Consider the following 27,569-nt stretch of genomic DNA (forward strand, 5'->3'; position numbering starts at 1 on the left):
CCGTTTGAGTGTTTCTCTGCAGAACCGCACTTGTGTCCCGAGGTCAAACACACACACACACACACACACACACACTGTGTGTGTGTGTGTGTGTGTGTGCTGCATTCGGTTGCCTTGGATCCTCGGGCAAACCAGGGTACTTCCTGGCTTCGTTTTAAATAGCGCTTGGTGGTGCGTTACAGAGAGACCCGTGACCATGGACTATGCCATTATAGTGGATTGAATGTGTTTTCCTGATTTGTCATGTTTTATGTGTGTAATATACAGCCATACGGAAGCTTTTTAGTACTTTTTTGAGGTTGCAGTTAATAATTGATTCATGAATATTTGTTTACAGTTGTTAAGTTATACTTTAAAACCCTATTAATTTTTTTGTTGGTTTGCCCAGGGGAGGGGCAAAGGGGTATTTAATAGGTATTTGCTCATTCAGTCAGGTTGGCCACTAGAAAGAGGGATGTGAGTGGTGAAAAGCTTAGGACGTATGGTAGGGCGTTAGAGAGAGTGGGGTCCTTTAAGTATTTGGGAGTAGTTTTTGATAGTAAGTTGACTTGGGTGGAGCTCATTAGGAGGGTTGAGGGCAGGTGTAGGAAGGTAATAAATGTGATGAGGTGTTTGTCAGGTAGGGACTGGGGGGCTAGCTGTGTGGCACTGAAGACTATTTGTATTTCGATGGTGAGGGCGGCGCTAGATTATGGGTGTATAGTGTATGGGTCGGCTGCTAAGTGTCACTTGCGGGTCCTGGATGTGGTATACAATAAGGCACTGAGGGTGTGTTGTGGGGCACTAGGGACGACACCGGTGGCAGCACTGCAGGTGAAGATGGGTGAGATGCCCCTGGAGCTAAGAAGGAAGCAATTAATAGTGAGGTATTGGGCTAACCTGCAGGGTCACTCAAGGGTGCATCTGACCAAGAGTGTGTTAGATGAGTGTTGGGAGTACGGGAGGGGGGGGGGGGGGCGGGGGGACACAGGGAGCACTTTGGGAGGATAGGGAATGTACTGGCTAGGGAGCTAGGAGTAGGGCACATTAGGGTGAGTCAAGCAGTGGTGTACCCAGAGATGGCATCATGGAGGATGGAGTGGCCAGAGGTGGACTGGTGTTTGTTGGAGTTGAGGAGGAAGGGGGAGGGGGAGGACTTGGTTAGGGCTCACAACAGGTGTATGAGAAGGGTGTATGGTGGATGGGAGAAGGTTTATACTGATGGATCAAGGGCGGAGTCTGGGGAGACAGGATTTGGGGTGGCAGTACCGGGGAGAGGGATAGGGCTTAGTAGGCGCACGACAGATGGGCTGTGGGTTTACACAGTGGAGATGGTAGCGGTGCTGGTGGCACTGAGGTGGGTGGAGTGTACACAAGTGGGGAGGGTGGTGGTCTGCTCAGATTGAGCAGCAGTCCTAACTAGCATCAGGTCATGTCACACGGGTAGTCGTCAGGATGTTTTGTACCAGGTTTTTCAGGCAGTCACAAGGATAGTTCAGTGGGGGGGTCAGGTTAGGTTTTTATGGGTACCAGCACATGTGGGGGTGGAGGGGAACGAGAGGGCAGATGAGTTGGCAAAGGGGGCGTTGGTGAAGAGGACGGTGGAGATGAATGTGAGGGATGTTGCTGCAGGATATAGTTTGTCCAACTGATGTCCAGGGCAGGAAAATAATGTTCTAGGTATCTTTATTATTTCCTCTGTGGATTAAAGGTGAACCTCATCCTGATTTATGATTATTATTGCATTCACACCATGTTGGTTGCTACAGGACTAATGCCAGGGCATTCCCCAGAGCTCCTGGCCAGCACGATGTGACCTTTGGGCCACAGAGAGCACCACCACCTGAACAAAATCATGGTCTGCCTTTTCAAAGTATCGAGGGGGGATGCGTGGGAGGTATGTGGCCACCCTCCCCGGCCTCAGAGAGTGCAACCACCTGGTTAAAAATCATGGTTTTCTGACGTTCAGATTTCCGGGGGGGGGGATGATTGACCATGAGCGGCCACACACCTCTAGACCATCCCCCCTTTGAAAGCTGAACATATCAGAGAACCATGATTTTGACTGGGTGGTGGTGCTCCCCGAGGCCCAAAGGGTTTCACCGTGCTGAGCAGGAGCTCTGGGGAATGCCCTGGCATTAGTCCTGGAGCAACCATCATGGCGTGAACGCAATGCTATGGCACCATAGATGAGACAGCACGGACCAAGGCATCTCCATATATATTTCTATGGCTGAAGGTATCACATATATATCAAAGGTGCTGTCAGCTGTGCCAACAGTCATTTACCTGCACTACTTCATAAAAATTAGGCATTGGTTTACATACACCTGTCCAGGGTGTACCCCGCCTCTCGCCCGTAGCCGCTGGGATAGGCTCCAGCCCCCCCGCGACCCTTGATTGAAAGGAATAAGCGGAAGACGACGATGAATGGATGGTTTACATACTCTCAACTGAACAGGAGAATTTCACAATTTGCCTACAATGGGTCACATTCCAGCTCATCTCCTTGTCAAGTGAGTGAAAAGGCCAACACAACAGGTGGCCAAGCAGCAGAGAACTGGTGTCTTCTTCGGCTCCTGCCTGTCATTATTGGTGACAAAGTGGATTCTCATGACCCAGTGTGGAATTTAATGATTACTTTAAAAGAGCTAGTGGAACTAGTGTGTGCACCTAAGATCACCATTGCCCAGGTTGCGTACCTCCATGTTGTTGTGATAGAATACTTAGAAACGAGGAAAACACTGTTTCCCTGTGAGCACCTCAAACCCAAACACCACTATCTTCTCCACTATGCCTCACTGACTCTCAAACTTGGTCCACTAATATGGCTAAGGACAATGCGATTTGAGAATAAACAATCTTACTTCAAGAGGTGTGTGAGGAGGATACAAAACTTCAAGAATGTGTGCCACACTCTCGCAAACCTGCACCAATTCCTCCTAACTACTCTCAACTCAAAATCCTTTTCCCACAAGTGTTGAGGTCAAACAGCTCCACTCCTTACCATGCTAACTTGCACAGTGACTGCAGTTGAAACTAACATGCCCTCAGAACCTGAGTATGTGTGCACAGAAGTCAACCTGAAGGGAACCCTGTACAAAAAGGAATCCTTTCTCTGTTTGAAATGTGAGACTGATGAGTCAAACAAATTTGGGCGTATTGAGCTTGATGAAAGATAACAATGATGTGTGGTTTCTGGTGACACCATTCATGTCACTATATTGGTCAGAGTTTGGACTGTATGAAGTCAGAGAAACTGCCGAGGGTATGTGCTGCTTCCAGGCAGAACAGTGCCTGGATTTTTACCCACTGGCCTTGTACAGTCTGAATGGACAAAACGTCCTCTCTCTAAAGCATAGTGTTGTGGATCAGTGGTGATGGAACTATTCTTCTGTACTGCCTCTGAGGTAGATGAATGCCAGTATTGTAATGTGTATAATTTCCATGGTAAATGTGTGTACATGTATAGAACGATATCAATAAATTGCAACTGTGATGTAATGAGTCATCTGCTTTCCTGAAATCTTGTCACTTACAGGCATGGCAGGTTGGGAGAGTCACCTGACTGCATCCTTGCAGGCTACATTCAGCCAAGAGGCTGTTATGGAAAAAATGGTTCAAGTTGTAAAAGACCTCAGAGTGGAATCTGACCAGGATTTGATGTACTGTATGTTGCTGCGGAGGACCTTGCAGGAGCCTTAAAGCCCATGAGATTCGAAAACTCATGGCCTGCATCAAATGTAAGTCCAAATGAAAATAGTAGTGAAAACCAGATAAAAATCTACTTGTAAAAATATTTTCCATACAGCATTTTTCTCATTTTGAAGTTTTAATACATGTAGATATTATTGCAGAAAATATGTAAGGGAATATGTGAACGATTATTCACTGATATAAATGTATTTTTGTGTGTTTCAGTGTCACATGGTGCCAGGAGAGTAGAGGATGAGTCCTCCTCCCTATCAACCAGCCTTTGTGAGGAAATAAGCACTCAGGACGAATTGTGTTTTAGTGACTCTGAAGACACAGCTATGGATAGGAGCACACATGCACGTGTAAGAATTTCAACCTCATCTCCTCTGCCAAGTTCAGCCTCATATTCTCTGATGACTCAAGTCTCACCCACTGAATCTGTGGAGAGTGGGTCCTCATCTATTTTTGACAACAGCTGGCATTACAACTTCAAGATTCCGTGGGACAAGATCCCATCAACACAAAGAAGCTGTTAGATGATGAGAAGAGGCCCTCTGCAGCAGAGAGGTAGTGAGAATTTTGGTGGCTGAGATACTTGCTGTTTGCAAAAAACCTGGGAAAAGACACATAACCAAAATTTTGAGACAAATAGTAATGCAGTACCACAAATCGTTCCAAGATGAGATTGAGGGCCAGGTTGTTTACACCGGCTATGATTCACTTGTTAAACAATTTGTATCGCGAATAGATAATTACGATCAGTGCCTTGCAAGAAAAGGCTTTCAGAAAATGCCGGTACATCTGATGGAAAGAAGAGCAGAGATGCTTATGGCTGTGTGAACTCTGATCCAGGGTTACCTCTTGGAGAAAATAAACAAATGCAAAAGCAAAAACAGGAAGAACTGTTGAAAATGTACAGAAACAAAGAAAAAGATGCAAAGAAGATTGAAAGCTTGATGGTGGAAACGTTTCCATCACAGAGGAGAGACATACTGTCAGGAACAAAGGAAACCAAAGAAATCCTAAAGGAGTGGCCTTTCCTCTTCCAGGAAATTGGAATGAGGGTTCATTTCAAGGAGTTTACTGGTGTCCAGATAAACAATGAATTTGAGGTGTCCACAATCACCAAAATCAGAAGCGTGATGTGTTACTTTCAGTTTGCCCAAATTGAGCCATCAAGCAACGTTGACATTATCCTCAGCCAGACCCTGACAGGAGCACACGAAACATGTGCGGCTGTGATGTTTCTTCTTGCCCATTTTAAAGAGCAGCAGGAGAAGATGTTTGTGAATGTTGATGACACAGCTATTGCAACTGATGTTGACACCACTAAACTCCCATGGACACCCTGCTTTTTGGTCTGTGGTAAGTTTTTACCCAAAAGTGATTTGTGTAAACTTTTTTGTTTAGAGATCTCAGGGAGTGCATCATACACTGCCAATCATACATGTTAATAGATGAAGAAATCACCTGACATTTTTTTGCTGTCCTTAATTTGGCAGAGGATTAGTTTTCCAGTAAAGACACAGTATGGGCGATTCCCCTGGTTTTCTTAACCTCACTGTAATTTAATCCGAAAACACAAGGCAAGCTATTTACTGTGTTGGTCCACTTGCCCTGTTCACAGGTAACACTGAACTCACTGCCAAGCTCTTCATGTTGGCAGTTGACCAGGTAATTGTGAATGAAGGCAAGGCAAGGCAAGGCAAGGCAATTTTATTTGTATAGCCCGTTTTCACAAACAGTTTGTCTCAAAGGGCTTCACATGGCATCATAACAACATCCTCTGCCCTTAGACCCTCACATCGACTGAGGAAAAACTGATGAACTGAACTGATGAACAATTCACCAGCTTCACCAAGGCATTCCAGATGATGTTCTGCTCCTTCTATGCACATAACATTGATTATCCAATGGAGATGGGAGCTACACTTGAGTTCCTACGGTGGTAAGTAATGTGTGTGTAGGAATATGTGTGTGTATTTATGAAAAAAACACACCTTATTTGGTAACTGAAGCTGTGAAAGATATCCTTTCAAATACAATGTTTCTTTCTTTTTCCAACAGGTGCATCTTCAAAATCAACCCAGACAAAGGGACCTAAGTCAAACAAAAAGAAAAGGGCCGCCAGTATGCCGTTAACCCAAGGGTGCTAAGCGTCATTTCAAAAATTGCAAATCTTGAGTGGCGAGAATGAAGGTATGATCACTATATCACCAAATGAACACAATTAACACTCAAACACTTGATCAAATAAAAAAATCATTGAATGGCTCCTGTGCCCTGTGAAATTTTGGAAATGTTTTAGGTGTCAGACTGTCAGATCCATAGAACAGGTACGGTATCCAATAAAAACAGGAGAAAGACTTGACAGGCAACCATAGCTTCTGTTGGTTACAGCTTCACTCATTTGAATTTATTTAAAAATATGCAAAATATATCTTCCCCCTTTCATCCCATCCTAAATGTGAGATTATCTTCAAAAATCATTCATAATATTAAAACCAAAATACTGCCTTTTCGGTTTTACATAAAATCATACTGTCCAGGGTGCTAGTGTACAATGTCCCATTCAGTCAGTGAAATGAGCAAGTATGTGAGTTACAAATGCTTAAACAAAAAATACCATGAAACGTAGAATGTGTTGCCTTAATATCTGAAACTGTACTATCAATTTTATGCGCTTTAGTTCTCGCTGTGACCAGCCCTTATTTGAATCCTCCAGTCGCCCATTGCTGCATGTCATCCTTCCTTCTCTGCATTCCTGTTTCCTGTCTCTCTCTGACTGTCCTATCCAAGGAAGGTGCAAAAACACGAGAATATACAAAAAAAGAGAAGTGAATTAGAGGCAGGCACCAATAGCCATATTTGACACATAAAAGAAAAGATCTACTATATTGAACATGTTAATTTTGTCTTTACCAGCTTTACATGTTTCGACCGCTTGTTCCTTTATCTTCCTCAGAAGCGTCACCAAATGTCATGTGGCGATGTGCCTTTATCAGCTGACCTTATTGAGGTGCAGCCGCCTGTCTGGTCACTCCTGCTGTCAGATCGCTCCTCTAGGACAGGCCCAGAACACCATGAACCAGGACGAGGGCATTTAAACATTGTTGCACACCTGGAGTGCTGTCCTGGAGGAGCGTCAGCTGATCTCAAAACATGTAAAGTAGGTAAAGGGAAACAAAAAGTTTTATTTTATTAAAAACAGTAGTAATAAGAGATATCTACTGATTCACAAACCCCTATAAACATATTCAATACTTTAGTATTCCATCTGAAACTGAACTTAAATGTGTAATCATCATGTAGTTTCACAGTATGAAACATAACCAACCTGTATAAACAGGAAATGGAAAGAGACAAACGACCATTGCTTATGTCAGTTGTAACTTTACTCAGTACAATGAGGAAGTAAACAAAGTATGAAAAGAGTCTCAGGGGGAGAAGCAAAGCACCATACTGCCTCCTGCAGGCAACACTAAAAAGCTGTAGGGAGGAATGTAAATCCTATCCTATTGCCAAATGACAGTAATCAACCATTTTGGTTCGCATAAACATGTGATACTTTTTTTGAGCAATGACTTTGTCAAAATAAAACAAATATAACATATTATGACCATACTTTATATGTACATCGCAAAAACAATAGCTAACTAAAGTGCAGATTGTCTGGTTCTTGATTCTGGGATTATTGATGAGTTTATTAACATTTTGTTCTATTGTGTTGAGGAGAGTTTGTAAGGAATAATGTACTGTAGAGTGAGGAGGTTGTTGTACAGAAATAAACCCAGATAGAATGTATGAAACACTTACGCAGAGCCGAGGGGTTTTACACACCCTAAAGGGTTTATTTCTTCATAACAAGCGACTACCTCTACATTATCCCTTACATGACAACACTGGATATTCTACCTTCATATGAACTAACGCAGATTCATTTCAATTTAGAAATGTCATTGCACACAAGATAGTTTACAAAGATACATTAAAATGTAATCAGTCTCCTCCTAAGATGCTTCATAGTCATCACAAAACAACATAGTTGTCTCCATAACTGTTATATGTAAGAAGTTTGGGTCAACCAGGACTCCACAAAGGATATGTGGAGCTCATTGAGAGTGATCTTTTAATTCTTAGTTACCTTTCTCATCAAGTCTCTTCTGCCCCAACTGTTCAGCCACTGAGCTCTTAGAACTGTAGCAAGACACAGATTTGAACAAAGCTATCAAAAAAAAATTCTGCTGCATTTATTGTTTCTGTCTCTGAGCTCTTGGGACAGTTCTTTTGACTTCATAGATCTAATTTTTGCTCTGATATTTTCCTTGTATATACCCTGAAAATTGTATAAATATAGTTTAAAGGTATATACATATTTTTTTTTGATTGCATAGGTAGATGTTAGCCTGCCATGGCAGTGCTACCTGATGCACCTCCTCCAGAGCTCATAGTACACACAGATTTCAATGGGATGAAGTCTTAAATGATGATGCTCTATCCTTGATCACTGCAGCTAACAATAATGGGAAAAGCTCACTGCAACTAAAAATAAGACATTAGGGATTTAGTTTTTATCATAATAATTGTCTACTCATTCTTAGATATAAATCATAAATTCAGTCACATGTACCTCATTAATTACCTCCCTGTAAAAACGGTATGACAAACCTCACACATTTATCAATGAAAATGATTTGTTACTTTTTGTTCTTTCTCCTTTCCTTACAGACAGTTGACATTTGAAAGATCCCCTTTCCGGATGTGAAAGAAGAAACTGAAAGAATCAGAAGGGATACAGGTGGGGATAGAGAATCACTGCCTCCAGCACTACAAAGAGACACTGGTCTGTGTACATACAAACGTGTATGCTTTGTTGTTCTTGCTCTGATGGCTGTTTTAATTTGTAAGAGAGCAAATATTGATAAAAAAACTGTTTCGTATTCAGTGAATTCACAACACTATCCAGTTTGTGCGTATTGGTTTTTATGTGTTGTGTTTTGTACACTTTTATATTGTAATGGCTTTTCTACCAAAGCTTTCATAAATAGTAAACACATCTGTCCTCTCACTTTTGTCATTTGTTATTCATTTTACTTAAGTTAAATTCACTGCCATTTCACTCACCTTAAATTTAACAATTTTGTGTCCAGAACTGAAGATGCTCCAAGGTCTCCTGGTAAACAGCTTTGTAGTCTTAGTCCATTCAAAAAACATTGTCCACAATGAAAAAAATTCCCTGTATTCACATCTAGAATTTGAAAATTTGAATATGAAAGTGCATGCAATTAAATGTAAAACTAATATGATTCATCCTAAAATTACAGAAAAAAAAACTGTAAAACGTAACTATGAACATTTACCTTGTAATAACAAGCTGCACATTTAATCACTGCTTATTACTATAATTTTACATGAATTTGTATATAATTGAAAAACCCTCTCATCTGTCAGATAGACTCTGATTGGCTGTTGGCACTCAAGGAGCACCTGAGGGGAGAGGGTCTGGAGAATGCTCGTCACATCATCCATGTAGCTCCGGAGTGGAGGAAGCCTCTCGCCGAAAGGTAGTTTCATGCCACCGACTACCTCCCTGGACCCTCTCAGGATGACTTCAAAGGCTACTACAAACAGGATAGGGGAGATGACACATCCCATGGCAATCCCACGTTCCAACTGTTGTCATCCTGTTGTGTACCTCTCCAGGGTGAAGCACATGTGAAAGCTGCTGAAGTATTGGCTGATGGTGTTCTGCACGCAGCTTGGGACATGGAAAAACTCCAGTGTTGTTGTGTATGTTGTGACTCCGTAGTGCCTTTACACACACTCACATTCTACCTTAGATGTGCCACAATAAGCACAGACACAGATATTGCCATTTTATGAGCTGAGGCTCTTTTTTACTTAAGAACTTGTTCAAAACCATTACATACTTGTGCGCAATAATGAAATAAAATAGATCCCAATATCCCATACATAACACTCCTCCCTTCCAGCATTAATATCCCCACTAAAACTAAAGGGGTTTACCTGAGTATTAACAATAACTATAACTAACTATCTGGCACAGCTTCTGTGGTATTACCACCCTCGCCCCCCACAAAATGCATCCTTGATGCACTGTGAGCTGTTCACGGCGACTGGAATAGCCCGGTAAGGATGAGTCACCCTGGTGTGGCCAGCCTTTCAGCGTCAACTCGTAGACTCTGGACAAGACAGGGTCGTGGCCTGTCTCTTGTGCGATCTCTCCTCACTTGTGACTGGTAGGGGATCCACTTGTGTCATCTGGAACATGCCCACTGCTTCCTTGGTCTTTACTGGCTGTGCGACTTGTAGTGGCAAACGGGACAGCGCATCAGCGTTCCCATGATGGTGTGTGCCCTTGTACTCAATGCTGTAGGTGTGAGCACTCAGGAACAAGGCCCAACGTTGCAGTCGAGCAGCGGCCATGGCTGGCACTCCCTTAGCTGGGTTAAAGATGGAAACTAGAGGCTTATGATCTGTGAGGAGGGTAAAGGGCTTTCCATATAAATATTGATTGAACTTTTTCACTCCCCAGACCAGACTAAGAGCTTCTCTGTCGATTTGTGCATAGTTGCGCTCAGCTGCATTCAGCGATCGGGAGGCAAATGCTATTGGTCGCTCTGTTCCATCAGTGAACCGGTGTGATAGCACGGCTCCAATTCCATAAGGGGAAGCATCACACGCAAGCTTGAAGGCACTTGGGGGTCATAGTGTGTCAACACATTGTCTGATGTCACTAACTGCTTCGCTTGTTTGAAGGCCTTTTCACAGTCCTGGGACCAGTGCCACCTATTGCCCTGTTGGAGTAGGCAATTCAATGGGTGTAGTACTGAGGACAGGTTGGGCAAGAATTTTCCGTAATAATTCACCAGGACCAAGAAAGATCTCAGTTGAGAGACATTTTGTGGTGGGGCCTTCAAAACAGCATCGATTTTGTCTTTGCATTTGTGTAGCCTGTTTTTATCAATTTTATGGCCACAGTATTCAACTTCATCCTGGAAGAATTCACATTTTGCTTTGTTAGCAGGTATCACATTTTGCTTTGTTAGCGGGTAATCCAAATTCATTCAATCTTTTAAGCACTTTTTCCAGGTTTTCAGGATGTTCGTCGTCGTTAGCTCCCGTAATTACTATGTCATCCAAATAGCACTGTGTATTCGGTATGACTTGTAGGACTTCCTCCATTGCCTTCTGCCAGATTGCTGGTGCTGAAGCGATGCCGAAGACCAGGCGGTTGTACTGTTAGAGACCTTTGGAGGTGTTGATAGTCAAGTACTTTTTAGACGACTCCTCCATCTCCATCTGTAAGTATGCCTTCGCTAGGTCAACCTTGGAAAATCGCTTGCCCTGGCACAGCGCTGCGAAGATGTCATCAATTTGCGGTAGAGGGTACTGTTCAGCCCTGAGGACCGGATTGACTGTCACCTTAAAATCTCCGCAGATGCGTACTGAGCCATTTCCCTTTACCACTGGCACTATTGGCGTCGCCCATTCAGACCAGTCCACTTTCGATAAGATGCCCTCATTTTCCAGCCTTTGGAGTTCATTTTCCACTTTGGGGCAGAGAGCGTATGGAACTGGACGCGCCTTGTGGAATTTGGGTACAGCGTCATCATCCAGTACAATCTGGGCTTTCAGGTGCTTTAGCGTGCCTATGCCATCTTGAAAAACTTCTCCTGCATTGGTAAGTATTTTGTTCAAGTTTTCATTTGTAGAGCCGCTGCTCTGCTTTTTGGTCACTGTCGCTTGCATTTCTTTAATTGACTGCCAATCCAATTCTATTTCACGAAGCCATTCACGGCCAAACAGGGGTGCACCTCCTCTCTCAACCACATACAGGGACAGCACACGCCGATGATCACCGTAGTGAACATTCACCTTGATCACCCCCATTGGGGCTATGCCCTCCCCTGTGTAAGTTTTGAGCATTACATCAGTAGACTGCAATTGCAGATGTGAGAAGTGTGCCTGGTAATCCTTCTTGGAGATGACTGATAATGCAGATCCAGTATCCAATTCCATAGTCAGTGTTTCTCCTTCCACTTTGGGTGAAACCCGTATGATTCCTCTGTTGGGTCTTTTTAATGAGCGTACATCAAAGCAAGCTAGGTCTTGTGCACTGTCTGAATCAGAAGAGCAAGTTTCAATGTCTTGCATTTGTTTTTGTTTATCCCTACGTTTGTGGAACTTTTTCTCTTTCACTTTTTCTCTCACTTTTGTTTTGCACATTTTCTGTATGTGGCCTGTTTTATGGCACTTGTTGTGCTCCTTATCTTTAAACCAACATTCAGCTGGAGCGTGTGACTTCTTTCCACAGCGATAGCATGCATAATTTTTCTGTGTTCTTTTGTCTATGTTGTGCATATTGCACTCGTGTACATGGCATTCTTGCGCCATCTGCTGTTGCAGCTCAGTAGCGCCTTTGGCAGCAGCTTCCATTGACATAGTGAGTTCAATGGCACGTTTCAGCGTCAGGTCTTTTTCTGTTAACAGTCGTTTTTGTATATTTTTGTTGTGCAGCCCACACACAAATCGATCTCGCAGTGAATCTGACAGATTTCTTCCAAATGAACAATGCTCAGACAGTCTTCTCAATTCTGCCATGAATTCAGCAATAGACTCTGTTTTTAACTGGTTCCATTCCCTTCTCCACTATCTCAACTACAATGGATGTTTGGTTGCCATAGCGATTCTCAAGGACACAAAAGATTTCATCGACCGTGTAGTGGGTGGTGAGGTGAAGATCTCTTATGATTTTCTCATCAATGCTGTCGAGCAACTGGGCTTTCTTCACCTCCTTGGATCCTGTTGGCTCACCCTGCTGCTGGAGTGCCTCCCAGTCCTTCTTCCACCTGTGAAAATCATGTTTGTGGCCAGTGAACTTGGGAAGGGCTGTTGGTTTTAGTTTGATGGCTGATTTCAGGTCGTTCTGGATCCATCCCTCTTCTTCCTCGGGGATCCACCATTTCCACCGCTTGTGTGCTTCCTTTGTGGTCTTCATCAGTCCTTCCAGGTGGTGGAGCATGAATTCGTATCCCTTCTGGTTCTAACTGGGCTCAACAGTGGTAGTGCGCTGGCACTCCTGGTTTGCAGCCTCCAGAGCTGTGGACACTTCAATACCTCTAAGGTTGTCCCAGAGGGCCTTCTAAAGCAGTCCTTTGACCTCCTTCAGTTTTGACTTTGACTCTTCTGCATTTTTTGCCAAATCAGCCTTCTGCACTTCGGTGAGCTTGTTCTCCCCCTCTTACAGCTCCTCAATAAGCTCAGCCTCCACATTTTCATTGGCCTCCATGACCTTGTTGGCTGCCGCTGTGAGGTTCTTGAGGCAGTTCTTGAGGCAGTCTCCTCTGAACTCCTCCTCAGACATGTCCTCATGGTTCCTTCTGATGCTGCTGACAAGACGGGTAAAGCATGCTTTTGCAGCTGTTCTGTCCCTCTTGAGATGTTCAGCCATGGTTGCAGCACAGGTGAGGGTGGAGGGGGAGTGAGGTTAGTGAGGAGGATTTGAAGGTGAGTTCGATCTTTTTTTTTTAACCTGTCCTGTTCAGTATCGATGTTCCTGGTGCCTTGTTGTACTGAGGCAGTTTTACTCTGCAAAGGAGGAATCTGATAAACTCCTCCTATCGCCATTTGTGCTTGATTTTATTTGGAATGGTAATGGTTCATTGATAAAGCTACTGGACTGAGGCTCAGGAGTGGATAGGAAGAGAAAACAGGGACAGGATAGGGAAGACAAGGGGGGAGACAAAAACAACAGCAATAGCAGAAAAATGAACAAACAAACAACAAAAAACCAGTAACAACAATAACAACAGAGAGAAAAAAAAAGACAAAACATTGGTTGCAACCAGTGAGTTCGATCTTCAGGATCCTTGGTTTCTCCTCCAGCTGTTCAGACTTGCCACTTTGATATCCTGGTTTTCTCCAGTCTCTGTTTCCTGGAGTTATCCAGTGGGAGGCGGTTTTTCGCTGTCAAGTTATCTTCAGTTCTGTCCCCCTATCTTGAAAAGGGTAAATCAACTGTATCCCAGAGTCCACTGGACTTCACTCTTTTGCTTTCAAGGATCAGGCAGAAAGTATCTTTGACCATTTATTTTGTTGGGTTAGACCTTAAATTGCCATGAACAATTCATTCAGGTGAAAAACCTTGAAAAAGTAAAACACAAATACAACAGCATTAGGAATCAACTTGACAACACAAGTTAACAGAGAAAATAATATCTCGCCAAAATGGCATACGTCACCTTTAAGCATGGTCAATCAAAGTCAATGTGAACTTAAGATATCGAACAAACCAGTCAAGCAAATAGAATTTAATTCATTGATATTGTCTATCAATCAATAAGGTCAAATACTCATAATAATCAAACAAATACACAGCCAGCTCACCGCCAGTCACTCTGGGTTCTCCAAACAGTTGCTCTGCAGTAGGCAATTGTCTTCCCACCACAGTGTTTGAGAACTGACTAGCAGAGGTACTGGCAAACTGAAGCTGGGTGATTGGGTTGATTGGAATTGGAACCAGGGGCCTCATGTAACAATGCTGTTTACGCAAGAAAAATTTGCATACGCCAGGATCGGCGCTCATGTTCAGATGTATCAATGCGAAAAGTTCATCGATTCTTGCGCTGTTTCACGCCAGCTCCGGAGGTGCCATAGAAGTTGGCGGAAAGCCGATTCTTGCGTTGACTGCACTTTGGTCCGTTGGTGACACTATGTGGTGGTGTTTGGTAACATACATTATTTGACAACCGCACATACATCGGGCACAAAAAAGCCATAAACACAAACACTTGTTGGCATTACTTAAGCGGCTATGAAAGAGCCTTAACGACTGTGCTGAATGCTTGGTGTCATGACCGGCTCAAAAGCCACGACAAAAGAGGGAGAGACGCAGACCAAGTAACAATATTTATTCAAATAAAGACAGTAAATTATGCTAACAACATGAGATGTGGAAGTGTGGATGTCTGTCGTTGGATGCGTGTAACAATGTGTGCGAAGGTTACTCAGGTTTCAGTTTACTCAACACCTGCTCATTTACCTCGGGTACTCATCTTCACACCCTCCCCCTCAGCAACCTGGTACCAAGGAAGCAACTTTAAGAGAGAGAAGGAGAGACAGAGACACAAAGAGACAAACATGCATCACCAAGCTAAGTTAAACACTGGAGGAGTCAAGGTGCCCTTGACAATGCATCTGCCACTACATTGTCAGAACCCTTGACATGCCAGATGTCTAACCAATAAGACTGTAACAATAGGGACCACCGGATTAATCTCTGGTTTGGACATTTTAGAGAGTTGAGGAATGTCAAAGGGTTGTGGTCGGTGTAGACCACCACAGGCACAACACCAGAACCCACATACACGTCAAAGTGTGTGTAGGCCCACACTAAAGTCAAGGCTTCTTTTTCAATTGTGGAGTAGTTAAGCTGATATGAATTAAACTTCTTAGAAAAGGAGCTCACAGGCTTAGCAACACCAAAATCATCCTCCTGCAGGAGAACAGCTCCTGCACCCACCTGACTAGCATCCACCTGCAAGGAGAACGGGCGCTCACGGGGCATTACACATCATACTTTTGATTCTTTCAAAAGCCTGCTGACACACAGGGGACCAGACAAAGTTACTTTGGCATTCAGCAAATCAGTAAGGGGTGCTACTACTGAAAAGAAGTTCCTGCAGAAGCTCCTGTAGTAACCCAGTAAACCAAGAAAACGCATTAGCTCTTTCTTCGTGGCTGGGACAGGGTACTGTGCAACTGCCTGGACTTTTTCCTTCACAGGACAGTGCCCTGCCCAAGCACCCGACCTAAATACATCACTGTCGCCCTTGCAAACTCACACTTGGCAAGGTTGACATTGAGTCGTGCCTCAGCTTAACAGCCAAACAGGACTCGGATGCATTCCAGATGTTGGGACCAAGTGTCAGAGAACACAACGACGTCATCTAAGTAAACCCTTCCATGTCACCCAGTACCTTGGTCATCAACCTCCGAAAGGTCGCCGGAGCATTTCGCAACCCAAAAGGCATGACCTTATAAGAGAACAATCCTTTTGGTGTAATAAACGCTGAAATGTCTCGTGCTCGCTGGGATAAAGGAACTTGCCAGTAACCTTTTAATAAATCAAATTTACTAACATATTTTGCCTGGCTGACCCGATTAACACAATCTTCCATGCGAGGGAGTGGAAATGAATCAGGCCGAGTGACAGCGTTCACTTTCCGAAAGTCGGTACTAAAGGTGAAGGTGTTATCAGGTTTGGGCACAAAAAGACAAGGTGAAGCCCAACTTGATGATGAGGGCTCAGGAATGCCATGGTTCAACATATATTGTATTTCAGTGTCAAGGTACTTACGCTTTTCAGGGTTAACACGATAAAATCACTGGGTTATTGGCTGAGTGTCTCCAACATCTATGTCATGCTGGATTAAATGTGTCTGAGTGGGAGTGTCACCGAAGAAACCAGGATACAACCCAACCCAATGACAACTTTTGGTTTGCCAATACCCCAGCAGCATACATCCTGTGTCGGAAACCGTTCATATAATCAATTAAGTTCCTTGAAACATCCGATTCTTTCCACTGATGACAAAGCAAAGTTAACGCCCCTCGCACTGTGTGTCCAAACACCAAATCATTTGGGCTAAACCCAGTAGTCTCCTGTGTAGTCAGCAACAACCAGGGCAAGCCCTCCTCCCAGTCTTGTTCCATCTCAGTGCAATATGCACGCAACAGGGACTTTAACGTCTGGTGGAATTGTTCGAGGGCCCCCTGACTCTGCGGATGATATGCAGAGGCTTTAATGTGTTTGATGAGCAACTGCTTTAATACCTGGGAGAACAGATGAGAGGAAAAATTTGATCCCTGATCTGATTGAATAATTTTTGGAATCCCAAAAACCGAGATAAACTGACTGAGTGCTCGCACAACAGACCGTTATCGTGCACAACGGGTATGCAGCCGGATAGCGTGTAGTCTGACACATTATAGAGAGGAGGTACACAGCACCAGACCTGGAAGAAGGCAGCGGACCCACAGTCAATAATCAAGGCTGACTGATCGCTGGGATCGAAAGCAGAGGCACAGGGGCTATTCCCTGATTATGTTTACCTGAGAGTTGGCATGTATGACAGGTCTTATTGTACATAGCAACATCCTGCTTCAAGAAATGCTTTAACACTCGATCGTAAGTCTTCCTGACCCCCCAGTGTCCAGCATCATCATGTGCCAACTTCAGCACAGCATCCCGAAATTTAACTGGCACGACAACCTGAAAGACTGGGTCGCCAACAAAATTGTCACCATGGGGAACCCACCTTCTCAAAAGAACATCATTTTGAACAACTGACCTGAGAGCTCTCATCCACATCCTCTGTCAGACGCACCTGTTCAAATAGAACCACTAAAGAAGTGTCATCACGCTGTTCAATCTTCAGGTCTTCCGATGAAAGTGAGAGGGGAACATCCGACATGGAAAATGCAACCAACTCTGCCGCGCCAAGCTCTACGCCCTTCACGTCACGGCCGTGAGCAGCAGCATCCACACATGCCATGGCGCGCATCACTGTACACACGGTAAAAACCTCTGGAAAACTCACTTCATTTTCGTCGGGTTTTTTCCAAACCAATGGGAAAGAGGAAACAACAGGAAGAGACGTTGGACTATCAGCCCAAATACGGGACCCCGCCACCCCATTACCCAAAATGAGTGTGATGCCCTCAATTGGCAATGCCCTACGTAAGCCAACCGCCACCTAACCTTGAACGAGGTCTGAAAACAATTCAATGTTGTGCAGCGGAACCTGCAAAACCCTCATGCCTACACCCAAGACAGTGAGCCCAGTGTCACTCTTTTCAGAAAAAGGCAACACTGAAGCCTAAATAAAGGAGTCAAAAGCAGCTGTGTCACAGAGGACCCAGCACCCTCTCATCACTTCCCACCAAAGAAACAAAACCATCAGACACAAAAGGCAAGAAAACATCAAGGTCACTGGGTGAAGTGTCCTGGTGCACCCCCTCCCTTTCTGAGTGAGCCACGGGCATTGACATTGCCAAACACATACCTTTCGCCTGTGTAACGGGCTGTTTAGTCTTAGTTTTTAAAGCATAACAATCAGCTTTCCAGTGACCCTTCTTATGGCAGAAGTTACAAACCTTCTCTGCCTCCCTCACACCAGCCCTAGGTGGATAAGCAGGAGAATACACTACACTTCCAGTAGGACCAGGGCTGCGAGCGTGCCTGTGTCCAAACACATGCCTGTGCATCAGAACATAATCATCTGCTATAGCACCCGCCTCCATGGCAGTCCTTACCTTCTGGTCGCTAATATGGGTGGCAATATTCTCAGGAACTGAATTTCTAAATTGCTCCAAAACTATCAGATCACATAAACTTTCAAAAGAGTCCTTCAATGCAGCACACCAGCACGTAAAATGAACTGACAAGAAAACTCACCTGGAGTTCGCCCGTGACTTTTCAGCCTTCCTCCTCGACCGAAAACGCTGACGGTACGCTTCAGGGACCAGTTCGTAAGCCTTAAGAACAGTGGATTCTACCACCGAATAACTGACTGTCAACAGCAGACAAAGACGAACAGGCCTCCTGCGGTCTGCCGGTTAAAACACACTGTAACATTAACGTGCACGCAGACTCCGGCCACTTTCTCGAGTCGGCGACGCGCTCAAACAAAGAAAAAAAAGAGTCTGGATCCTTCTCATTAAACATTGGCAGCAGCCACAAGTTGCCCAGCACATCAAAACACTCACCCATGTTCTCAAAAAGAGCCGATGAACCTCCCAGTTCCCCAGAAGCACCAGCAACAGACTTTCCATCCTTCATGAAATCCAACCTACACCGTTCTAAAGACAATTTCGTCTGCTCTGCATCCTGTCATCCTCCTTACCACAGCGTGGCACTGTGCCAACCTCTGCCGTGTCGTGATTTTGGCATGACCACATTGTTCTTTCTTTTTCTCCACTTCCACCTGTGCCTTCACGGCTGTGGCACTTTCGGTGTGGCGTGCGCCCTTTCCCTCAACCAATTTGGCTTGGCGCAGCTGGCTGCTGGAGCCGTGCTGATTTGATTGTTTGACTGCTGGAACGGCTTGGTGTGGCCACCCGCCTAGCGTAGTGTGGTGGGCTTCGCAGGCTCCCTAGCCTGATCCAGGTAAGGTGCTACCACTAGGTTTGTCGTATATCTTACGTCATGGTTTATGACATTATGCCTCTCCTGCAGCGGGTCAATCCGCTGGTTTAGCGGGGAATTTTGTGTGCAGTCCAGGGCTCCTGGTGCGCGTTCCGTTTCCCTTGTGGTAAGTTCTGTTGTTTTTTAGCTCCGTCCCAACTTCCAGCCTTGTTCTGTTTCCGCCTCACCTCAATTCTTTGGAACAGCTTGGTGGCCTGTGATGCGGGATTTGCCGTCGTCACTGCTGAGTCAGCTGTTCCAGATCAAGCAGTGCGTAATTGGGTTGGTTACTTGGCCTTATGTTTCATTTAGTATGTTTTTTTTTTCTTTTCTTTTTTTCCCTGTATTTTTTTTTTTTTTTACCTGTCCTGTTCAGTAGCTGAGGCAAGCAGCATCAGTGTTCCTGGTGCCTTGTTGTACTGAAGCAGTTTTATTCTGCATAGGAGGAATCTGATAAACTCCTCCTATTGCCATTTATGCTTAACTTTATTAGGAATGGTGTTGGTTCATTGATGAAGCTACCGGACTGAGGCTCAGGAGTGGACAGGAAGAGAGAACAGGGACAGGATAGGGAAGACAAGGGGGAGGGGGGAGACAAAAAAACAACAGCAATAGCAGAAAACAACAACAACAACAACAACAAAAACACAAAAACAAACAAAGACAAAAACAAACAAAAAACAAATAAACAAACAAAGAAAAAGTAACAACAACAAAAGAAAAAGAAAGAAAAAAAAACAAAAAACAATGGTTGCAGAATTTCCGGTGCAGGCTTACCATTTGGTTTAATATAATTTTAAGATAAATGTCTGAGTGTGTGTTTATGGGTCAGCTGTGCGCTCCATGCGTGTATGTGTGTATACGCGTGTGTACGTGTATGTGTATGTGCTATGGTTTATCTTGGATGCTGTGCGTAGCTGGCTGTAGCTGATGTGGGGGGCCAGGACATCGCACCCCCAGTCCAGGATGGCAGGTAGGTCAGGACCAGGTCACCAGAGCACCCTGAAATCCCCAGGACACGGGGAGCCCCAGGCCACCCCTCCCCCAGGAAACAGCCACAGGCCCAACCCATGCCAGGACCCATAGGAACGCATAGGAGCAGCAACCCCCACCCGGAAGCAACCCACAGAGAGACGGGGCAGAGATGACCCTGGTCCCGCCGGGCACTCCCCCCCCCCCACAGCATGAGCAGAGCCCAGGGGCACAGGGCCCCCCAGCCCGAGACCCGACCAGAGCCCCCCAAGGGGTCCGCCAGCGGCGAGGCCGACACCCACCCACACCCCACACCCAGGCGGGGCAGCCACAGCCCACCACAACGACCAGGCCCACCGCCCCCGAACAGAGCTATCCCCCCCCAACCCTTGATCCCCATCCCCTCTACCCATCCCCTGTTCTCCCCCTCCCCCCAGAGCAGGAGGGTTTCAGGCTATAGGGCACCACCAGCCAGCCAGCCGGGACCCCCCACTCCCCGGAAAGGTACAGCCCACCCGCTGGGGTGAGCTGAAGGCACGCATGCCCAGGACCGCCACCCCCGCACAAAACAATCATACTCTCATCTTCCTCCATAAAGGGGCTGAGAACACCACAGATGCTGATACGGTCCAGGGCACCTCAGACTTAGTGAAACCGCCAGCAAGCGATCCACCGTACAGCAGCAGGGCCCGTGACCAACCCCAGCCCAACCACCATGCCGGGAAGAGGACCACCCCCCCCCCCCCCCGAAGAGCCCCGGCTAGGCCCCCAGGCCCGCAATGGTGCAGTTAGCAAAGGAGGCAGCACTGGACCCACTCCCTGCCCCACCTGCCCCCCCATCCCAACATGGTGCAGGGTGCATGTTGTGCATGGGAATGTAGATGTGATGATGTGGATGACTAGAATGTGGTTAAAATTGGCGGAGGCACCCAGGGCATGGGAACCCCGCCGGTTGCAGACGGCAGAGTCTCACAGTACATCCTCATGCACTCCCCCAAGCCCTAAATGTCTACGATGTGATTAAAATTGGGGGGTCCAGCCCCTCAAGGCCTAGTGATACATAAGATGTGATGTGATGGGACAGAGAGGCAATGAGAGGGGCTGAGGAATGGGCCAGACCTGCAGGGGGTCAGCTTCCAGACTGGCCCCGCTGACCACCCCGTCACTCCTGCAACCAGCCGACAGGGAGTCTAGCCTCCCTGGTCCAGAGGTCAGATTGGAGCACCAAGGGGCACTGTCCAGAGATCCGGGCAGAGGGCCCACCACCGTGCAGTCAGAGGGCAGGGAGGGCCCAGCCAGCAGCCCGTGGTCAGGGCCCCCAGTTCGATCAGCATCAAGGAGGTCAGCCCCCATCCTCAGACGTCCCCTACCATCCTCCCTTTGTCCGGAGTGGTGGCAGTCCAGGACACCGCGCCAGAGCCCAGCCCGCCCGAGGGTGGGCCGAGGCTAGCAAACCCCTCCCAAATGTGGGTGCGACCCCCCCCCCGGGGGAGCGGCAGGGCCCCAGGTCAGCAAGTCCCAGGCGCCAAGCAGTCCACCTCTACCTCACTCTCCAGCCCCTACCTCCCTCCCGACCTCCCGACCCCCCTCCCCCTTACCCCCCTCCCTCTCTAACCCCACCTAACCTTCCTTCCCCACCCTCCTCCCATCGTCCGGGGGCAAATATGCCCCAGCCGCCACGGCAGGCCCCAGCACGCCCCGCCGGGGCCCGGGGACCGGGCGACTACAGCCCCCCACCGCAGGACCCCACTGGGGGACCGGCGCAAATCCCCGGCAGCAGAGCACAGGGCCCCCGACCCCCCCATGCCAGGTGGAGGCCCCGACCCAGCCCAAGGACCCCCAACCCCCAATCCCATAGGGTGCCGCCATGATAGGGGAAGCCACCCCCACGCCCCCCACGTCGTCCCTCAACAGACGAGACCCAAAGCCGCCCCAGAAGGCAGTAACCCCAGGCCCACCAGCCCAGCGAGCCACCGGACACCCAAGGCAGCCAGCGTCCATAGCCACCCGCCCCAGGGCCAGAGCCACGAAGCCCAGCCCCCCCTAATCAAAACTATGTGATGGATTTAATTATCGGGGACCAGATTTGTTCGAACTCTGACGATCGACTTTCCTCCCAAGCAGACATTCTCTCCATGGAAATGTGGTCTAATAAAAGGTTTCTATATTGAGTAATGCTTAGGTTGTTCTTGGATTTCCAATTCATCAGGATGGCCTTCTTTGCGATGCTTAGAGCAGTGAGAAGCATGCAGGATTTGTTTACTTCCATATTAACATTAGTGAGGTCACCTAGCAGACAAAGTGAGGGGGAGATGGGGATGGGGTACCCTAACCACCGTGATAGGTCTTTACAAACCCTCTGCCAAAAATTGTTAACAGGTGTACAAAGCCATATAGCATGCAGATAGCAGTCTGGTGAGCCAGTCGCACAATATGGACAAATGTTTGTTTGTGTGAGGCTCATCTGGAACATCCTTTGTCCTGTGTAGTGTGTTCTGTGGAGAACCTTGTAATTTATTAATTGTAGGTTACCACTGCGAATCATTCTAAATGTGTTGGAGCAGATTTCTATCCAAAAGTTAGGGTGTGGGTTGATCGACAGATCTTTCTCCCATTTGGATGAAGGAATAGAGACTATAAGTTCTGTTGTTGAAACTATTGAGTTAATTTTAGACAGTAGTTTAGGGGGTGAAATTTGTAAAAAATCTGTTATTCTAGGTGGAAGCTCTAAGTCTAACTGGGTAAGGTCAAACCGTGCCTGTATTATAGATTTGAGCTGAAGATATTCCAGAAATTTTTTTTTGTTGATACCATAATTTGCTGTAATTTGGTTAAATTCTATGAATTCTTTGTCTTGGAAGATATGCTCTAGATTTTTAATCCCTTTATTGGCCCATGCAGCAAAATGTATTGTTTTTTTATTTTGCAGGATGTCAGGATTGTTCCAGATAGGCGTGAGCCTGCAAGGGGTGTTCGAGAGCCCATTGCTTTTGAGAAATTCCCACCATGCTATGAGGGTTTTGCTGATGCTAATGTACTTAAAGCAGCTGTGATGCTTGATAACAGGGCTGATAAAAGGGAGATCAGATATTTGGATTTCTTTGCAGAATGTTTGTTCAATATCGCGCCATGCTTGGTCTAATGAGTTTGGCTTTAACCATTTTAGTATGTATTGTAATCTATTGGCCAAGTAGTAATTATAAAAATTTGGTCGTTCCAAGCCACCATAGTCTTTACTCTTTTGTAAAGTCTTTAAGCTTATACGTGGTGGCTTAGCTTTCCAGAGAAATTTGGAGATGTTAGAGTCGAGTGTTTTGAACCAAGTCCGGGGAGGTTGGGTCGGAACCATCGAGAAAACATAGTTGATTTTTGGCAAGATCATCATTTTTACTGTTGCTATTCTTCCAATAAGTGATATGGGTAGTGTGCGCCACCGGGTGAGGTCGTCCTCTATTTCTTTGATTAGGGCGGTATGATTTAGCCGTGTCAAGTCAGACAATTTGGCAGAGATGTTGATGCCCAGGTATTTAATGTTTCCTGGCCGTAATGGTACGGCGAGCGTACTCGGGAAACCTGAGTTGATGGGAAGAACAGTTGACTTGCTCCAATTAATAGAGTAGTCAGAAATGGTTGAGAATTTGTCAATGAGTGCTATCGTTTCAGGGAGAGATGATTGTGCATTCCGTAGGAAAAGTAATACATCATCAGCATAAAGGCTTATCTTATGGATCACATTTGTAGTGTCAATTCCCTTGATGTTGTTGTTTTGCCGGACTGCAGCTGCGAGTGGCTCTATGAATATAGCAAAAAGGGAAGGGGAAAGTGGACAACCCTGTCTGGTTCCTCTTTGGAGAGAGAAGCTTGGAGAAGTTTGATCATTTGTTCTGACACAAGCACTGGGAGCGCGGTAAAATATTTTGATCCAGTTCACAAAGTTATCTCCAAACCCAAACTTTTGTAATATGGTGAGGAGAAAGTTCCAATTTACCCTGTTGAATGCTTTTTCTGCATCTAGGGAGACAATTATGGCATCCTTGCTCTGATTGTTACAGTAGTCTATCAGGTTGATAAGTCTACGTGTGTTGTTGGTAGAGTGCCGTCCTTTAATAAACCCGGTCTGGTCAGGATGTATTATGTGAGGTGTTACTTTTTCAAGCCTTCTAGCTAGCGCCTTGCTGATGACTTTAATATCTGCATTTATAAGTGATATTGGACGATAGCTTGATGGAAGTGCTGGGTCTTTGTCCGGTTTAAGGAGAAGGCTAATAATCGCACGGTTCATGTGGGGTGGCATGGTCGAGGTTTCCTGTATTTCAGTGAACGTTTTGTAAAATATTGGTGCAAGCTCAGGCCAAAACTCTTTGTAGAATTCTGCAGGAAAGCCATCTGGTCCCGGGGCTTTCTTGTTTGGCATATGTTTAAGGGCTTCTTGAAGTTCCTCGATAGAAATAGGTGACTCCAGAGCCATTATTTGGTCTTGATTTAATTTTGGCAAGTCAATTGTGCTTAGAAAGTTTTCAATGCAAGATTTGGATGGGTTAATCTCAGGTGAGTAAAGTTTTTTATAGAATTCCCTTAAAATGTAATTGATTTCTTCTGGGTCACAGGTTATTTCCCCATTGGAGTCCTTAATGGAGGATATTGTTGCTCTTTCTTTGTTCCGTTTTAGTTGGTTTGCTAAAAATCTGCTGGATTCATTGTTATGTTCAAAGTTCTCCAAGTGTAGTCTCTGCAGCTGAAATTGTGTTTTGATGTCGAGTAAATTATTTAGTTTTAGTTTTAATTCCCTTAATTCTCTCAGTAGGTGTTCCTCTTGGGAGGCGGCATAAGTTGTCTCCAAGGCTTTAATTTTTTCATTTAATTCTGTTTCGAGAGCTTTCTCCTGTTTTTTCTGATATGAAGAGTAAGATATTATTTTGCCCCGCATGACTGCTTTTGCCGCCTGCCATAGCACACAAGCTGAGACATCAGGCTGGTCATTTATCTCACAGAATATTGTCCATTCCTCCTTAAAGGATTTAATAAAATAAGGGTCCTTGAGCAATGATGTATTAAATCTCCATTGTTTAGAAAGCGGTGTTCTAGTTTTTTTTGTGAGTGTCAGAGTGACTGGTGCGTGGTCGCTAATGACAATGGGGTGAATCTTGGTGTCAAAGACATCCTTCACAATTGAGTTGCTAATTAAAAAGTGGTCCAAACGAGAGGAGGAGTGGTGCACTGGTGAGTAGTAGGTGTATTCCTTAATCATGGGGTGGTGTGAGCGCCAAGCATCGCAAAGACCGAAATCACTCATGTACTGCTTTATTATGTCGGATGATTGGCAGTTGCGCTGACTAGCTGCTCTACGGATTCTGTCCACTTGTGGGTTCAATACCAGGTTGAAGTCCCCTCCCACTATGAGTGCTGTGTCTGAGTGGGCTGAGAGTGCAGTGAAGAAGCTGTGGAAGAAGGAGGGGTCATCAATATTTGGACCATATATACTGGCCATGCATACCTCTGTGTTGTGTGTGGATATGGTGACTATTAAAAACCTACCTTCTGGGTCTACAATGGTGTTTTTACAAGTGAACCTGACGTTTTTGTGAATCAGAATGGCTACGCCTCTTTGCTTGGTGTTATAACTCGCTGTGTATGTGTGCGGGAACTGTGGGCTTAACACATGATTACCTGTTTTAGGTAGATGGGTTTCCTGTAATAGGACAATGTCTGCTTGTAAATTTTGTAGGTGTGTTAAAATTTTAAGCCGTTTTTCACTTGAGCCAATTCCACGTACATTCCAAGTGACAAACCGTAGTTTGTTCGTGTCTAAACTAATCTACTGAGTGTAAATTGTAACAAGTAGGTGAGTGAGAGAGAGAATGTGTACCTGTATCTTTGTGCACGCGCGTGTGTGGTGGCGCCAGAGAGGATGAGAGTGCATGTGTGTGGCAAATGTAACAATATTATATCCCTGCACTACAAACCATATAAACATCACATTTAAAACTAACATGTAACACAGAACAACGAAAGGAAAGACAAAGGGGAGACATAAATACACACATAAATACACACTCGTGAGTAAACTCGGCATGTAGCAGTCTACCATGTGCGTTTTTATGTTTTAGGCTTAACACAGTATTGAAAGACAAAGAAGAAAAAAACAAAATTTAAAAAAACAACAACGAATGAGAGAAACTGGTGTTACCTTAATCCATGACCTTCATCATGCTAATACAATTCTCGGCTGAATCCGGTGAGTTCCGGGTAGAGAGAGGAGACGCGCTTTAGCAGAGCCAAGGGGTGATCTCCGGATCACGAAACAACTGGCCATTAACGTACAGTTTATCCACCGCGATGACAGCGCAGGATCCTCCGTCGATGAACCTCTTCCTTACAGGGAACAGGCGTTTGCGGCGCTCCAGCATCTCCTTAGGGAATTGATCGTTCACACTGAAGTCCGTTCCTCTCAGCTCCCTGCCCCGGCTCTTCACCAGCTCCTTCTGCTTGAAGTGCTCGAACTTCGCAATGATGGGTCTGGGCCGCCGGTTCTCTGGTCTCTTCCCTCCAAGGCGATGCACCCGGTGGAGGGTGATGTTCTTCACGGTCTCCATCGGAAGTTTCAGCTGTTTGTGGAGGAAGTCTTTGATGGACATCTCGGGGTCTTCCTCCGTCTGCTCAGGTATGCCGGAGAATACCAGGTTGTCCCGCATGCTCCTAGCTTGGATGTCGAGGATGGCCTCTTTCATCCGCTTGTTCTCCGCAGTAATCTCCGTCGCCCCCTCGGTGAGTGATTTAATGGAGGCTTTAAGGGCTTGATTTTCAGCGGCCAGTGAAGCCACCTGTTGCTGGCTAAATTCCAGCGACTCACGGAGAGCCTGGAACTCTCTGTGGAGGATTTCCACTAGAGAGAGTCTTGCATCGAAACTTGTCAGTTTTTTGTCTATTGATTCCAGAATGTCTCCGAAATCCTTATCTGGCGATGAGGGTGCGCTGGACGGTCGGCTTCTTTTAGGAAGTGGGGTCATCGCGTTGTCCGTCTTGCCCATGACGAGTCGGTGGTTGCACTCGTCGACGTACTCCTGCAGACTTTCCACTGTCTCTTCTTCCAGATCTATTTTGAGGATTGTTTGTGGATGAGAGAGTTGAAAATCTCTTACCGTGGTTTGAGTTTCCGATTGATCTAACTGTGTGAATCGGCGTTTAAGGAGTTAGCTTGTTCTGTATCTTCAGATGTGTGCCGCCATGTTGAATCACGCACAAGTGTGACGTTCACTCTGACATGCTCACTCCTATGCCCTATCATTTAGTATGTTTCTGTTGTTCATTTATTAATCTAGTGTCTCTGGGCAGTGCTGTGACGTGCTGCTGTCCCGGACCGGCTGCCATTCCACTAGAGCACTGCTGTTTTGGCTCTGTCTTTTGATTTTTTTTTTTTAACTCTTTCTTTTGACTCTTTTGGCTGTGTTGGTTCCCATACTTTTGGGGCTTGTTCTGTTATTTTTCTTTGCATTTAATTATTGTACATTGTTGTTAATTTCTTATAGATTTTTGCAATTATATCAGTGTGATTAAGTTCTCTTTTCTCTGGCCTTCATTTGATTTTCTTGTGTTTTGTTGGACAGGTGCCGTGTGCTGACGGCGGCAGTTCTTTCCTGGTGGTGGCTTCTTCTTCACAAATTTCTTTTGTTGCAGTGTGAGTGTGACATCACGGGTGTTATGATTTGAGGAG

At 45.6% G+C, this 27,569-nt stretch overlaps 1 long non-coding RNA gene across 1 annotated transcript in view; it reads left to right on the plus strand.

Annotated features, from left to right (window-relative positions):
- Positions 1–27,569, plus strand: part of LOC147267545 (uncharacterized) — a 29,081-nt gene extending 1,512 nt beyond the window's left edge. Inside the window, exons 2-10 of the long non-coding RNA XR_015112041.1 lie at positions 3,521–3,722; positions 3,901–5,040; positions 5,303–5,380; positions 5,472–5,623; positions 5,743–5,874; positions 8,404–8,473; positions 9,127–9,239; positions 9,379–9,465; positions 27,463–27,569. This is a non-coding gene — a long non-coding RNA (uncharacterized LOC147267545). The remainder of the gene's footprint in view (positions 1–3,520; positions 3,723–3,900; positions 5,041–5,302; positions 5,381–5,471; positions 5,624–5,742; positions 5,875–8,403; positions 8,474–9,126; positions 9,240–9,378; positions 9,466–27,462) is intronic.

This window comes from Aulostomus chinensis, chromosome 3, assembly GCF_037954235.1.
Source record: "Aulostomus chinensis isolate RoL2024-O1b breed Wild chromosome 3, RoL_Achi_v1.0, whole genome shotgun sequence".
In the NCBI taxonomy this organism is placed as follows: domain Eukaryota; kingdom Metazoa; phylum Chordata; class Actinopteri; order Syngnathiformes; family Aulostomidae; genus Aulostomus; species Aulostomus chinensis.